The sequence below is a fragment of the Ictalurus furcatus genome, chromosome 6 (assembly GCF_023375685.1).
Source record: "Ictalurus furcatus strain D&B chromosome 6, Billie_1.0, whole genome shotgun sequence".
Lineage (NCBI taxonomy): Eukaryota > Metazoa > Chordata > Actinopteri > Siluriformes > Ictaluridae > Ictalurus > Ictalurus furcatus.
Window position 1 is genome coordinate 6,844,098 of NC_071260.1, and position 13,538 is coordinate 6,857,635.

At 46.3% G+C, this 13,538-nt stretch overlaps 4 non-coding genes across 4 annotated transcripts; all 4 read right to left on the bottom strand.

Moving 5' to 3' along the window:
- Positions 1–111: 111 nt before the first annotated feature.
- On the bottom strand, positions 112–201 carry trnar-ucu (transfer RNA arginine (anticodon UCU)). The gene is given in 2 exon segments: positions 112–147; positions 165–201. It is a non-coding gene; the product is annotated as a tRNA-Arg (tRNA).
- A 152-nt stretch (positions 202–353) lies between these two features.
- Positions 354–427, bottom strand: trnat-agu (transfer RNA threonine (anticodon AGU)). Its single transcript has one exon. It is a non-coding gene; the product is annotated as a tRNA-Thr (tRNA).
- A 1,392-nt stretch (positions 428–1,819) lies between these two features.
- trnat-agu (transfer RNA threonine (anticodon AGU)) lies at positions 1,820–1,893 on the bottom strand. Its single transcript has one exon. It is a non-coding gene; the product is annotated as a tRNA-Thr (tRNA).
- A 1,772-nt stretch (positions 1,894–3,665) lies between these two features.
- Positions 3,666–3,739, bottom strand: trnat-agu (transfer RNA threonine (anticodon AGU)). Its single transcript has one exon. It is a non-coding gene; the product is annotated as a tRNA-Thr (tRNA).
- Between the last annotated feature and the right edge of the window lie 9,799 nt (positions 3,740–13,538).

A 13,538-nucleotide genomic window follows, 5' to 3' on the forward strand; every position in this document is an offset into this window, starting at 1 on the left:
TTGTTTTCAACTGGGGCCAACAAAGCATTCCATCTAAGATGGAGAGCAGGGAATTGCCATATTCAACAGGATACCCTCTCTTGTATAGAAAAAACTAACAAGCTAGACCCATGACTCTGGAGGGACTTGAACCCACAACCTTTGAATAGCTCCAATGCTGCACCTAGAAGTCCAATGCGCTATCCTTTGCGCCACAGAGCCCAGTTCATAAGAAGGGAAGGTGTTTCAGCTCAGATTCTTCCAAATTCCAGGCAGGCATAGCACTTAGCAATCAAGGCTTGCTGGTGTTTACTACTTTCTGTAACAAAGGGGTGGAAGGCATTGCTCTTGAAACAGAAGAAGGGTCCTGCATGAGGTACTGCTGGGATTTGAACCCAGGATCTCCTGCTTACTAGGCAGGCACTTTAACCAACTAAGCCACAGTACCACAGGCTTTGAGTGCCATATTGTTGAACTGATTGTTGACTCTTAATCAAGCTACGATTTATGCCAACGGCATGCAGACATAGATGACATATTAAGGCATCCGTTCAACCAGCCACGAAATGCACAGTCTGTGGTGTCAGATTCAGAAAAAGATAGCCCAGACCAGTGGTCACCAACCCTGTTCCTGGAGATCCTCCTTTGAAGACCTTAGCTCCATCTAAAGTAGCCTAGACATAGGCATCCTGCACAGATGCTGATCTGGCATATGGATATATGTTGTTCCTGCCAGAATGCTGCTCCTACCGCTGGTTTGAGGAATGTGAGGATCCTCAACCTATGATAAACCACAAACATAGCTCAAGATATTTAGACACAAACAGCACACAAGCCACAGCAGATCAAATATACTATCTGATCTCCACCCATAGTCTTTACAAACATATCACCAAAATTCTGTTGACAGTAATTGTTCTGAGGGTACTCAGCACATGTTTCGAATATTTTCTAAGCAGAATGCTAGTTTGGGGTTTGAATGTGTGAGCACAAATCATGGCATGAATCCAAGTCATGGGTATTTTAAAGGAATTGAAATTTAGCACAGCTTCAGTGTCATTTTGGACAAATGAGTAGAAACATGGGGAACTTGATGACGTTGTTTTCAACTGGGGCCAACAAAGCATTCCATCTAAGATGGAGAGCAGGGAATTGCCATATTCAACAGGATACCCTCTCTTGTATAGAAAAAACTAACAAGCCAGACCCATGACTCTGGAGGTACTTGAACCCACAACCTTTGAATAGCTCCAATGCTGCACCTAGAAGTCCAATGCGCTATCCTTTGCGCCACAGAGCCCAGTTCATAAGAAGGGAAGGTGTTTCAGCTCAGATTCTTCCAAATTCCAGGCAGGCATAGCACTTAGCAATCAAGGCTTGCTGGTGTTTACTACTTTCTGCAACAAAGGGGTGGAAGGCATTGAAATTTAGCACAGCTTCAGTGTCATTTTGGACAAATGAGTAGAAACATGGGGAACTTGATGACGTTGTTTTCAACTGGGGCCAACAAAGCATTCCATCTAAGATGGAGAGCAGGGAATTGCCATATTCAACAGGATACCCTCTCTTGTATAGAAAAAACTAACAAGCCAGACCCATGACTCTGGAGGGACTTGAACCCACAACCTTTGCATAGCTCCAATGCTGCACCTAGAAGTCCAATGCGCTATCCTTTGCGCCACAGAGCCCAGTTCGTAAGAAGGGAAGGTGTTTCAGCTCAGATTCTTCCAAATTCCAGGCAGGCATAGCACTTAGCAATCAAGGCTTGCTGGTGTTGACTACTTTCTGTAACAAAGGGATGGAAGGCATTGCTCTTGAAACAGGAGAAGGGTCCTGCATCAGGTACTGCTGGGATTTGAACCCAGGATCTCCTGCTTACTAGGCAGGCACTTTAACCTACTAAGCCACAGTACCACAGGCTTTGAGTGCCATATTGTTGAACTGATTGTTGACTCTTAATCAAGCTACGATTTATGCCAACGGCATGCAGACATAGATGACATATTAAGGCATCCGTTCAACCAGCCACGAAATGCACAGTCTGTGGTGTCAGATTCAGAAAAAGATAGCCCAGACCAGTGGTCACCAACCCTGTTCCTGGAGATCCTCCTTTGAAGACCTTAGCTCCATCTAAAGTAGCCTAGACATAGGCATCCTGCACAGATGCTGATCTGGCATATGGATATATGTTGTTCCTGCCAGAATGCTGCTCCTACCGCTGGTTTGAGGAATGTGAGGATCCTCAACCTATGATAAACCACAAACATAGCTCAAGATATTTAGACACAAACAGCACACAAGCCACAGCAGATCAAATATACTATCTGATCTCCACCCATAGTCTTTACAAACATATCACCAAAATTCTGTCGACAGTAATTGTTCTGAGGGTACTCAGCACATGTTTCGAATATTTTCTAAGCAGAATGCTAGTTTGGGGTTTGAATGTGTGAGCACAAATCATGGCATGAATCCAAGTCATGGGTATTTTAAAGGAATTGAAATTTAGCACAGCTTCAGTGTCATTTTGGACAAATGAGTAGAAACATGGGGAACTTGATGACGTTGTTTTCAACTGGGGCCAACAAAGCATTCCATCTAAGATGGAGAGCAGGGAATTGCCATATTCAACAGGATACCCTCTCTTGTATAGAAAAAACTAACAAGCCAGACCCATGACTCTGGAGGGACTTGAACCCACAACCTTTGCATAGCTCCAATGCTGCACCTAGAAGTCCAATGCGCTATCCTTTGTGCCACAGAGCCCAGTTCATAAGAAGGGAAGGTGTTTCAGCTCAGATTCTTCCAAATTCCAGGCAGGCATAGCACTTAGCAATCAAGGCTTGCTGGTGTTTACTACTTTCTGCAACAAAGGGGTGGAAGGCATTGAAATTTAGCACAGCTTCAGTGTCATTTTGGACAAATGAGTAGAAACATGGGGAACTTGATGACGTTGTTTTCAACTGGGGCCAACAAAGCATTCCATCTAAGATGGAGAGCAGGGAATTGCCATATTCAACAGGATACCCTCTCTTGTATAGAAAAAACTAACAAGCCAGACCCATGACTCTGGAGGGACTTGAACCCACAACCTTTGCATAGCTCCAATGCTGCACCTAGAAGTCCAATGCGCTATCCTTTGCGCCACAGAGCCCAGTTCATAAGAAGGGAAGGTGTTTCAGCTCAGATTCTTCCAAATTCCAGGCAGGCATAGCACTTAGCAATCAAGGCTTGCTGGTGTTTACTACTTTCTGCAACAAAGGGGTGGAAGGCATTGAAATTTAGCACAGCTTCAGTGTCATTTTGGACAAATGAGTAGAAACATGGGGAACTTGATGACGTTGTTTTCAACCGGGGCCAACAAAGCATTCCATCTAAGATGGAGAGCAGGGAATTGCCATATTCAACAGGATACCCTCTCTTGTATAGAAAAAACTAACAAGCCAGACCCATGACTCTGGAGGGACTTGAACCCACAACCTTTGAATAGCTCCAATGCTGCACCTAGAAGTCCAATGCACTATCCTTTGCGCCATAGAGCCCAGTTCCTAAGAAGGGAAGGTGTTTCAGCTCAGATTCTTCCAAATTCCATAGGACTCAGCAATCTAGGCTTGCTGGTGTTTACTACTTTCTGTAACAAAGGGGTGGAAGGTATTGCTCTTGAAACAGAAGAAGGGTCCTGCATCAGGTACTGCTGGGATTTGAACCCAGGATCTCCTGCTTACTAGGCAGGTACTTTAACCAACTAAGCCACAGTACCACAGGGTTTGAGTGCCATATTGTTGAACTGATTGTTGACTCTTAATCAAGCTACGATTTATGCCAACGGCATGCAGACATAGATGACATATTAAGGCATCCGTTCAACCAGCCACGAAATGCACAGTCTGTGGTGTCAGATTCAGAAAAAGATAGCCCAGACCAGTGGTCACCAACCCTGTTCCTGGAGATCCTCCTTTGAAGACCTTAGCTCCATCTAAAGTAGCCTAGACATAGGCATCCTGCACAGATGCTCATCTGGCATATGGATATATGTTGTTCCTGCCAGAATGCTGCTCCTACCGATGGTTTGAGGAATGTGAGGATCCTCAACCTATGATAAACCACAAACATAGCTCAAGATATTTAGACACAAACAGCACACAAGCCACAGCAGATCAAATATACTATCTGATCTCCACCCATAGTCTTTACAAACATATCACCAAAATTCTGTCGACAGTAATTGTTCTGAGGGTACTCAGCACATGTTTCGAATATTTTCTAAGCAGAATGCTAGTTTGGGGTTTGAATGTGTGAGCACAAATCATGGCATGAATCCAAGTCATGGGTATTTTAAAGGAATTGAAATTTAGCACAGCTTCAGTGTCATTTTGGACAAATGAGTAGAAACATGGGGAACTTGATGACGTTGTTTTCAACTGGGGCCAACAAAGCATTCCATCTAAGATGGAGAGCAGGGAATTGCCATATTCAACAGGATACCCTCTCTTGTATAGAAAAAACTAACAAGCCAGACGGAGGGACTTGAACCCACAACCTTTGAATAGCTCCAATGCTGGGCCTAGAAGTCCAATGCGCTATCCTTTGCACCACAGAGCCCAATTCATAAGAAGGGAAGGTGTTTCAGCTCAGATTCTTCCAAATTCCAGGCAGGCATAGCACTTAGCAATCAAGGCTTGCTGGTGTTTACTACTTTCTGCAACAAAGGGGTGGAAGGCATTGAAATTTAGCACAGCTTCAGTGTCATTTTGGACAAATGAGTAGAAACATGGGGAACTTGATGATGTTGTTTTCAACTGGGGCCAACAAAGCATTCCATCTAAGATGGAGAGCAGGGAATTGCCATATTCAACAGGATACCCTCTCTTGTATAGAAAAAACTAACAAGCCAGACCCATGACTCTGGAGGGACTTGAACGCACAACCTTTGAACAGCTCCAATGCTGCACCTAGAAGTCCAATGCGCTATCCTTTGCATCACAGAGCCATGTTTGTAAGAAGCACAGGTGTTTCAGCTCAGATTCTTCCAAATTCCAGGCAGGCATAGCAATCCAGGCTTGCTGGTGTTTACTACTTTCTGTAACAAAGGGGTGGAAAGCATTGCTCTTGAAACAGGAGAAGGGTCCTGCATCAGGTACTGCTGGGATTTGAACCCAGGGTCTCCTGTTTACTAAACAGGCACGTTAGCCAACTAAGCCACAGGGTTTGAGTGCCAGATTGTTGAACTGATTGTTGACTCTTAAGCAAGCTGAGATTTACGCCAACGGCATGCAGACATAGATGACATATTAAGGCATCCGTTCAACCAGCCACGAAATGCACAGTCTGTGGTGTCAGATTCAGAAAAAGATAGCCCAGACCAGTGGTCACCAACCCTGTTCCTGGAGATCCTCCTTTGAAGACCTTAGCTCCATCTAAAGTAGCCTAGACATAGGCATCCTGCACAGATGCTGATCTGGCATATGGATATATGTTGTTCCTGCCAGAATGCTGCTCCTACCGCTGGTTTGAGGAATGTGAGGATCCTCAACCTATGATAAACCACAAACATAGCTCAAGATATTTAGACACAAACAGCACACAAGCCACAGCAGATCAAATATACTATCTGATCTCCACTGTTGTGGATAAAAATGACATAAAATAAACATGAGGGAGAGCTAGTATGAGTAATGTGTAATTTTATTGATAATTCACAGGACTGGTGGGTGCGTAATCTTGAGGAGAGCGGTAGGGGGAAGGAAATGGGGTGTGTCCTGGGGACATGGGATAGTCATCAAAGAAAAAATTAGGAGACCACTGAGAGTAGGGCGGACTGACAGGTGAGAAGAGGGAAGAACGGTCAGATTCAAATCCAGCCCCTCCAGTAAAGGAGAGAAGGAAAAATGACGACGGGCACCTAGACACACAGAAGCGGTATTAGGCGGATATTGACGAATTGGATTCACACTTTAAGAGTAACACACTATGGTTTATTAGTCAAAAAGTCAAAAAGAAGTATAAGAGCTGAGGAGTGCAAACACACACACACACTCTCGTACAGTCAAGGGCGGGCATGTAGACATAACACACACACACACTCTCTCTGTCTCTCTCTCTCTCACATACTACTATAACTTTATAAGAATAATAAAAAGGAATGTTAAGATATTATAAGGGTAATATCTTATAATAATAATATATATACTCTTTATAAAAAACAGAATAATAGGATATGTAGGACAGTAGAAGGGTAATATAATGATATTATGAAGTAGGAAGTACAGTAAACCGTTTTTCAAGCAGTATAACTACATATAAAATAGAGATATAGAGCAAATATGAAAATAAATTATAAACTAGAAATACAGAACAATGTAACTTACTCGTAAGTCAGATGGTGAAGATTCTTGTCTCGCAAGGAAGGCCGTAATTTTAAGAGAAAACCACGAGGAGCCATTTATAAGGGTAGCTGAGTCAAGCCCCCCCCCCCCCGGCGAGATAATAGTAAGACCAAGGTCACTCTAGATTGTTTTGTCTCTCCACTTTTGATTCTATGGGTTATTCGAAAACCCTTGGTTTTGATTCTATGGGTTATTCGAAAACCCTTGGTTTTGATTCTATGTGTAATTTGAAAACCCCTGGTTTTGATTCTATGTGTAATTTGAAAACCCCTGGTTTTGATTCTATGTGTAAGTTGAAAAGCCCTGTTTTTTGAGCTATTGGTAAGTGGAATAGCCTTTTTTTTGAACATAATAGTAAGGTAGATGAGCTCTTTTTTAGTACTTTTGAATACTTAAAATTCAACATAGAAGCCAATACTCACATCTACCTCTGAGCCCAGTTGGAGATAGAAAAAAGACACCAGCCGTGAGTGAGAAGAAGCAAGGGTCCAGCTTTATTGGTTCCGTTCCACCACACGAGATCCACACCGATGAGAATTCTCAGAAGTGATCTGATACTCTGAGCTTAAGCTCCAGTATTTATACTGTACTTACACAGTAAATAACCCATATTTTTCAAGAAGACTATGATATCATTACCAATAGGGTTAAAAAAGAGCTCATCTACCTTACTCTTATGTTCCAGAAAAGGGCCATTCCACTTACACATAGAATCAAAACCAAGGGATTTTAATAACCCAGAAAATCAAAACCAAGGGATTTTAATAACCCAGAGAATCAAAACCTAGGGATTTGAATAACCCAGAGAATCAAAACCAAGGGATTTGAATAACCCGTAAAATCCAAAGTGGAGAGACAAAACAATCTAGAGTGACCTCGGTCATACTATTATCTCGCGGGCGGGGGGGGGGGGGGGGGGGGGGGACTTGACTCAGCCACCCTTATAAATGGCTCCTCATGGTTCTCTCTTAACATTAAGGCCTTCCTTGCAAGCCTGCATTTCTAGTTTATAATTTATTTTCATATTTGCTCTATATCTCTATTTTATATATAGTTATACTGCTTGAAAAACGGTTTACTGTACTTCCTACTTCATAATATCATTATATTACCCTTCTACTGTCCTACATATCCTATTATTCTGTTTTTATAAAGAGTATATATATTATTATTATAAGATATTACCCTTATAATATCTTAATATTCCTTTTTATTATTCTTATAAAGTTATAGTAGTATGTGTGTGTGAGAGAGAGAGAGAGAGAGAGAGAGAGTGTGTGCATGTGTTATGTCTACATGGCCGCCCTTGACTGTACGAGAGTGTGTGTGTGTGTGTGTGTGTGTGTGTGTGTGCGTGTGTGTTTTAGCACTCCTCAGCTCGTATATTTTTTTTTGACTTTTTTGACTAATAAACCATAGTGTATTACTCTTAAAGATCTAAGATCTTTAAAGTGTGAATCCAATTCAATATTCAATATCAGTCAATATCCGCCTCACACCGCTTCTGTGTGTCTTGGTGCCCGTCTTTTCTTCTTCTCCCCTCTACTGGATACTAGGTCTCCCTCATGTTTATTTCATGTCATTTTTATCCACAACATTTCCCCCCTCTGAGGCTATAAAGCCTCATACAATACCCTAATTAAGCGGGTATCTGTGGAAAAACTGGTTCTGCCGCACCCCATGGCCGTCCGCCGCTAGCTGTCGGAGGATTACTCTAACGAAGCCATAATCGCCCGTCCCCGTAATCAAATGGGTCCCTTACAGTAACCACTTCTACACAACACTGATCCGAATAGGAGATGAGGAGGTTTTGTAGACCTGGTGGGAGACGTGCTAGCGTTGTGCGCCCCGGGGTCTCATAGTAGATTGGCAGCTGGAGAATGGGCCTTAGGACCCCCCTACGTCCACTTTGCGCCGGACATATGTAGATGTACCTAGCCATAACTCTTAACCCTTAACTTACTTCTCCTTTCAACTATATATATATCTTATTTCGAATCTAACTACCTTGATTATACGTTTGTTTGCCTACATCGATTATAAGTGTGATTAACTGAGTTCCCCTAATCATTCATTACTACTACTACTGCCGTCGCTAGTTTACGTATGAGTGGCCACTACAGTAACTATTTGATTGGATCTACACGTCCCTATTTTTCTCAACTAGGCCTGTCAGCCCACAGTTTTGTATTTGTCGGGACCTGCAGAGTCTTGCTTCCCCCCAAAAAACAAACCCCAATCCTTCGCAGTCAGGGGTGGGTGAAAAAACCTCCTATGAGGAAAAATTCCCACCCTGCCAGCACTATGTGCTCGACAGCACCATTATACTTTTCTCGTGCCTGAGTGCGTCATATCACAAACATTTTATAACATTTTATAACAATACAACTTGACAGTCTCTGTTGTATGCAGTATCTCTCTGTATGCTGGTTGTCTTCAGCTCAAGCACTTTACGTACTGTAGAGAGCCACCCTTTGGGGAGAGGTTAGGCTAGCACTTACACCCAGGGTATGGATCATCACATCTTCTTCTCACCCCTCAGGGTTCAGTAGATCTGCAACACAGATGAACACATAGAAAACACCAATAGGTCCCGTTTTTCTCGGATAGGCCCATTTGGCCACTACCTTGTACAAACGGGTCCTTGCGCCCCCTTTCCCATCAGTCCTGGCTCATGTCCCGTCTCATGTTCTCGTAGACGGTCTCGCTGGTGTCACTGCTGTCGCTGCTCATTGTCCCCCGTCTGTCACTGCTGTCGCTGCTCATTGTCCCCTGTCTGTCGCTGCTGTCGCTGCTCATTGTCTCCCGTCGCATGGTCTCAATCACCACCCCCCGGTGAGGCGGTAACGCCTCACCCTTAACAACGTACTGGCCAGAAAAGGAGGTGGAGGACATCACCATCCGCCGTGATGGTCAGGGCAGCAGTCCAATCTCCAGAAAGAAACCAGGAGAGCCACGGCGGGAGGCGGAGACTAGACCCAAAGCCGGAGTTAGCCGCTTGCTCCGCTTGGAGGGCCTGTAGTTGGCCCAGGACCTTGGAGAGAGCACCCTCAGAACCAGTGTGCAAAGGGATTGCAGCACAGCACTCGGGACCAATCATTGCACAGACACCCTCCTCAGGGGCCCGCATCTGGTCCAGGACAAAACGGTTCTGAGCAGCCATGAGGGAAGTGGCATGGAGCTGATCACGGACCAGTCCGAGAGCACTCACCAAGTAGTTAATGAAGCGTTGCTCGTTGTACCACATGTAATTAATCCATTCCACGTTGCGGTTGATCTCCACGGCCGGGAGCAAAATAGACGCTACACCACTACCAACGGCCTCCATGGCTCTGTAGCGAGCAGGAACGCCAACGGGGGTGCCCCCAAAGTCAAGATGGATGGTCTCATCAGCGGCCCAGTCAGAATAGTTTGCTGCACCAGCGTCATGGACATACTGAGTCCACAGGGCCACGTCGCGGCGTGAACGGGACCGGCTGGATGACAGTTGGTCAGCCACCAACAAAACACGGGTCTTACCGTCCAACCTAACCGGGACGCAGCATCCCTGCCATTCCGCAGGCAAAGTCTGGCGTACACGTTGGCCCCCACAAAACCAGAAAACGTCCGCAAGGGGAACAGTACCAACACTAAGATCAGGTAGGGGAATTGTCACGCTGGGGGTGCATGGGGATGAATCACAGACAGAGAGGGTCTCAATCTGCAAATGATTAGCGAACAGGGAGACATTACATCGGGCAGACACGTTTCCCACAGGATATACGCCAACAGAGGAGCAGAGGCAGATGGGAAAGTACAAGGGCAGAGACGGTTGGACGCGGACAAAAGTCGACACTTGAGTGGATACTGGGTGAAACAGGCATGAGGAGCTTGCATTGTACATCCATGATGGGCCAAAGTCAGCAGAAAGGGCCCCAAGGAGGCACACAGTAGGACACAAAAAATCAACAGAATAGGGGGTGGTGAGGCATTCCGTGAGGTTCCCCATAGGCAGCATAAAATGGGGGGTGAGGCTACGATCATGACATACGAGACACGAGCGATCTGTCACAGATCGAGCAGTATGGACCATCCATGCCAGATACATGTTACTCTGCTCCTCCGTAAGTGAGGTGTTATCGGTAGAGATTGAATAGTATTGTAATTTCATTAATTTATGTGCGATCGGAGCAATGAGGAGGGGGTGGAGAGCCCGGGATGCGAAAGGTGACCCTGTACTATCATGGTAAGAACACGCCGCAGCCGAGCAAAGGAACGGTAGCCACAGGGGGCCAATAGTGGGCAGCTCGAAGGAGCACCTACTCGCCCGTGCCCTACCAGTAATTCTAAGATGTCCTACGCGAATCTCCACAGATCGAGCTTGGGAGAAAGTGAATGAGGCCAAATAGGGACTTCTGCCAATCAGGGACTCTTCATGGGCGAGTCTAAGGAGAGCTAACGCGCACATCGAGCTCCGTGAACCTATAGTTGAGCCTGGGGCCGTCCAGGATCGAACATGCCTAATACGGGATAGGGGGCTATGCGGGAAGTAGCAGCCACTTGTGGGCGTAATGTGTGATAGGAATCCAGGGCATTATTGAAGGTATGAATAGTCCTTCTAAACATGGGGTCGTAGAAAAAGAAAAAGAGTGCTATTAGCCCTGCTGCAAAAATCACTCTACCCCCATATGTGCTACTATTCTGTGGAACTCGTCCCACCGGTCCCCTCCGGAACCGGTGGTAGGGGAGTGCGCAAGGATTCATGCGGAGACTGAAGTTCAGGAGTAAGCTCAGGTAAGTTCAACTGTGCTTCTAGGGACTGTAGCGTACCCGAGTCGATTAGGCTCAGAGGCAAAGCGGGGTCGTCAAGGTCCTGACAGAGAGTGGCAAGCGTAGACAGAAAATCCTCCTCCGTTGGGGTTACAACTTCCTGTGGGCTGGTAACTACGACACCCGTCACTTCTACTCGGGGTGAGAGAACAGTTGGGCTACTGGCATCTGACTGAGACAGTTTATCTAGTTTTTCCACAGCCCGCCGCTTAGTCTGGGCTCGAGTGCCGTAGGCAGGGCTCAGGGATGCATCCGAATCACTGTCACTATCAGTGACCACCACTGCCCCAATGGGCTGCCTTGTATTGACTAGACCTGAGGTCGATGGTTGTTCGTCGGTAGTGTCTTGCAGTAGCGGTCCCTTACCTGGTTCGGCGCGGCTGCAGTGGTTCAAGTGATACCAGTAATTCCTCCCCTCAACTTTCACAGCCGTGGGGGTTGCAGCAACCACGGTGAAAGGTCCTTCCCGACGTCCCGCAAGGGGGCTCTTTCTCTTGAAAACACGAATGTATACCTGGTCCCCCGGTGCCACTAGACGCACGTCCTCCCGTACCTCGTTCTCTCCATGGACTGCCTCACGAACCTGTGAATACAAATGTCTATGGATTTGGGTGAGGGTTCGAACATAATCCTGCATTTCGTCCTCCAATTGTGCCAAAGACGGCCCTGTGTATGGACCTCGGGTGAACGCCATAGGCATTGGGCGCCCAGTAAGCATTTCATGAGGAGTCAAGTGCGTCATACGATTGGTCTGTGAACGCATCTTCATCAATGCCAGTGGTAAGGCCTGTACCCAGTTTAGGCGAGAGCTCTCGCATATTTTTGCCAGTTTATTAACTAGGGTACCGTTCACTCGTTCCACCATGCCCTGGGATTGAGGATGATATACACAGCCTAGCTTATGATCTATCCCCAAGGCAGATGTCACATTGTCGATGACGTTATTCACAAAGTGGGTGCCGTTGTCCGAACTCAGAAAATCTGGAATACCGAACCGGGGAATGACCTCGCGACATAAAAATTTAGCCGCGGCCCTCGCGTCTTCCTTGGAAGTCGCAGCTGCCTCCACCCACCTGCTGAAGCGGTCTACTATTACTAGAATGTAGCGCTTCCCTTCTTTCCGGTTGTCTGCTCCCATGTCTACATAATCCATCATTATATGCCGGAACGGCCCCGTCGGCAGGGGAATATGTCCTAAAGGGGCAGTAAAGTTCTTTCGCACATTGTTCTTGATACACACCTCACATCTTTTCAACGCATAGTCCACCATACTGGCCAGAAATGGGGACCACCATTCCTGACGGATTTTTCGGATAGTTTCGGTCCTATGGGCGTGATCCAAGCCATGGGCTTCTTTGATCAAGAGCGGGAGATAACAGGCTGGGGCTATACACAATCCTTCTATGCTGCGCCATAATCCAGTACCCGCCTCTTTTTTCACCCCCCGTTTTATCCACGCCGATACTTCAGCCACACCTGCGGTGTTCTGCAGCTCCACTAAGTGGGCCACACTGTCTACCTGCGGATGCTGCAGCGGACTCTCCCCGGGCTGAGTTAGGGCCATCATCTGCCCAGGCCCTACGGCAGCTTTCTTAGCTGCCTCATCCGCCAGTGCATTCCCTTTAGTGATAAAGGAGTCATCAGTCCTATGTGCCCTGCATTTCACTACAGCTAATTTTGTGGGCAATGTCATAGCATATAGTAAATCTGAAATCACTTCCCCGTGGGTCACGGCGGACCCATCTGCCCACTGGAATCCCCTTTGAGCCCAGATTGGTCCAAACACATGGCAGACTCCATGAGCATAGGCCGAGTCCGTATATACAGTGCAACTCTCATTACGGCCCAAATTACATGCAGCTGTCAACGCCCGTAGTTCAGCTAGCTGGGCTGAGCAGGGTTGGGGGAGGGGAACACTCATCACCACCTCAAACATCGCCGAGTTTCGTCGTGCTTCTACTACTGCCAACCCAGCCTTATTGCCCGTATCAGTACAATAACAGGAACCGTACACAAAATACGTATGCTTGGCATTATCAATAGGGCAGTTCTCCAAATCCGAACGTGCTTTCAAAAATTTCTCTGATTCCGCTACGCACTCATGGGGTACACCATCTATCGGAGTTACCAGTTTATCGGCCGGATTCACCGTGGTGCACCGTTCTATAGTAAGCTCCGGGGCTGACAGAATGGAGTCATATCCCGTTTGACGGGAGTTCGTTATCACAAAGGTCTGACTCGTTAGGAGCGCATGCAGTGCATGGGTCGTATATAATGTAACTGGGTGCCCCATGGTGATTGAGGACGCTTTCTGATATGCAAATGCGGCCGCTGCCAAAGACCGATAACAGGGTGGCATCCCTT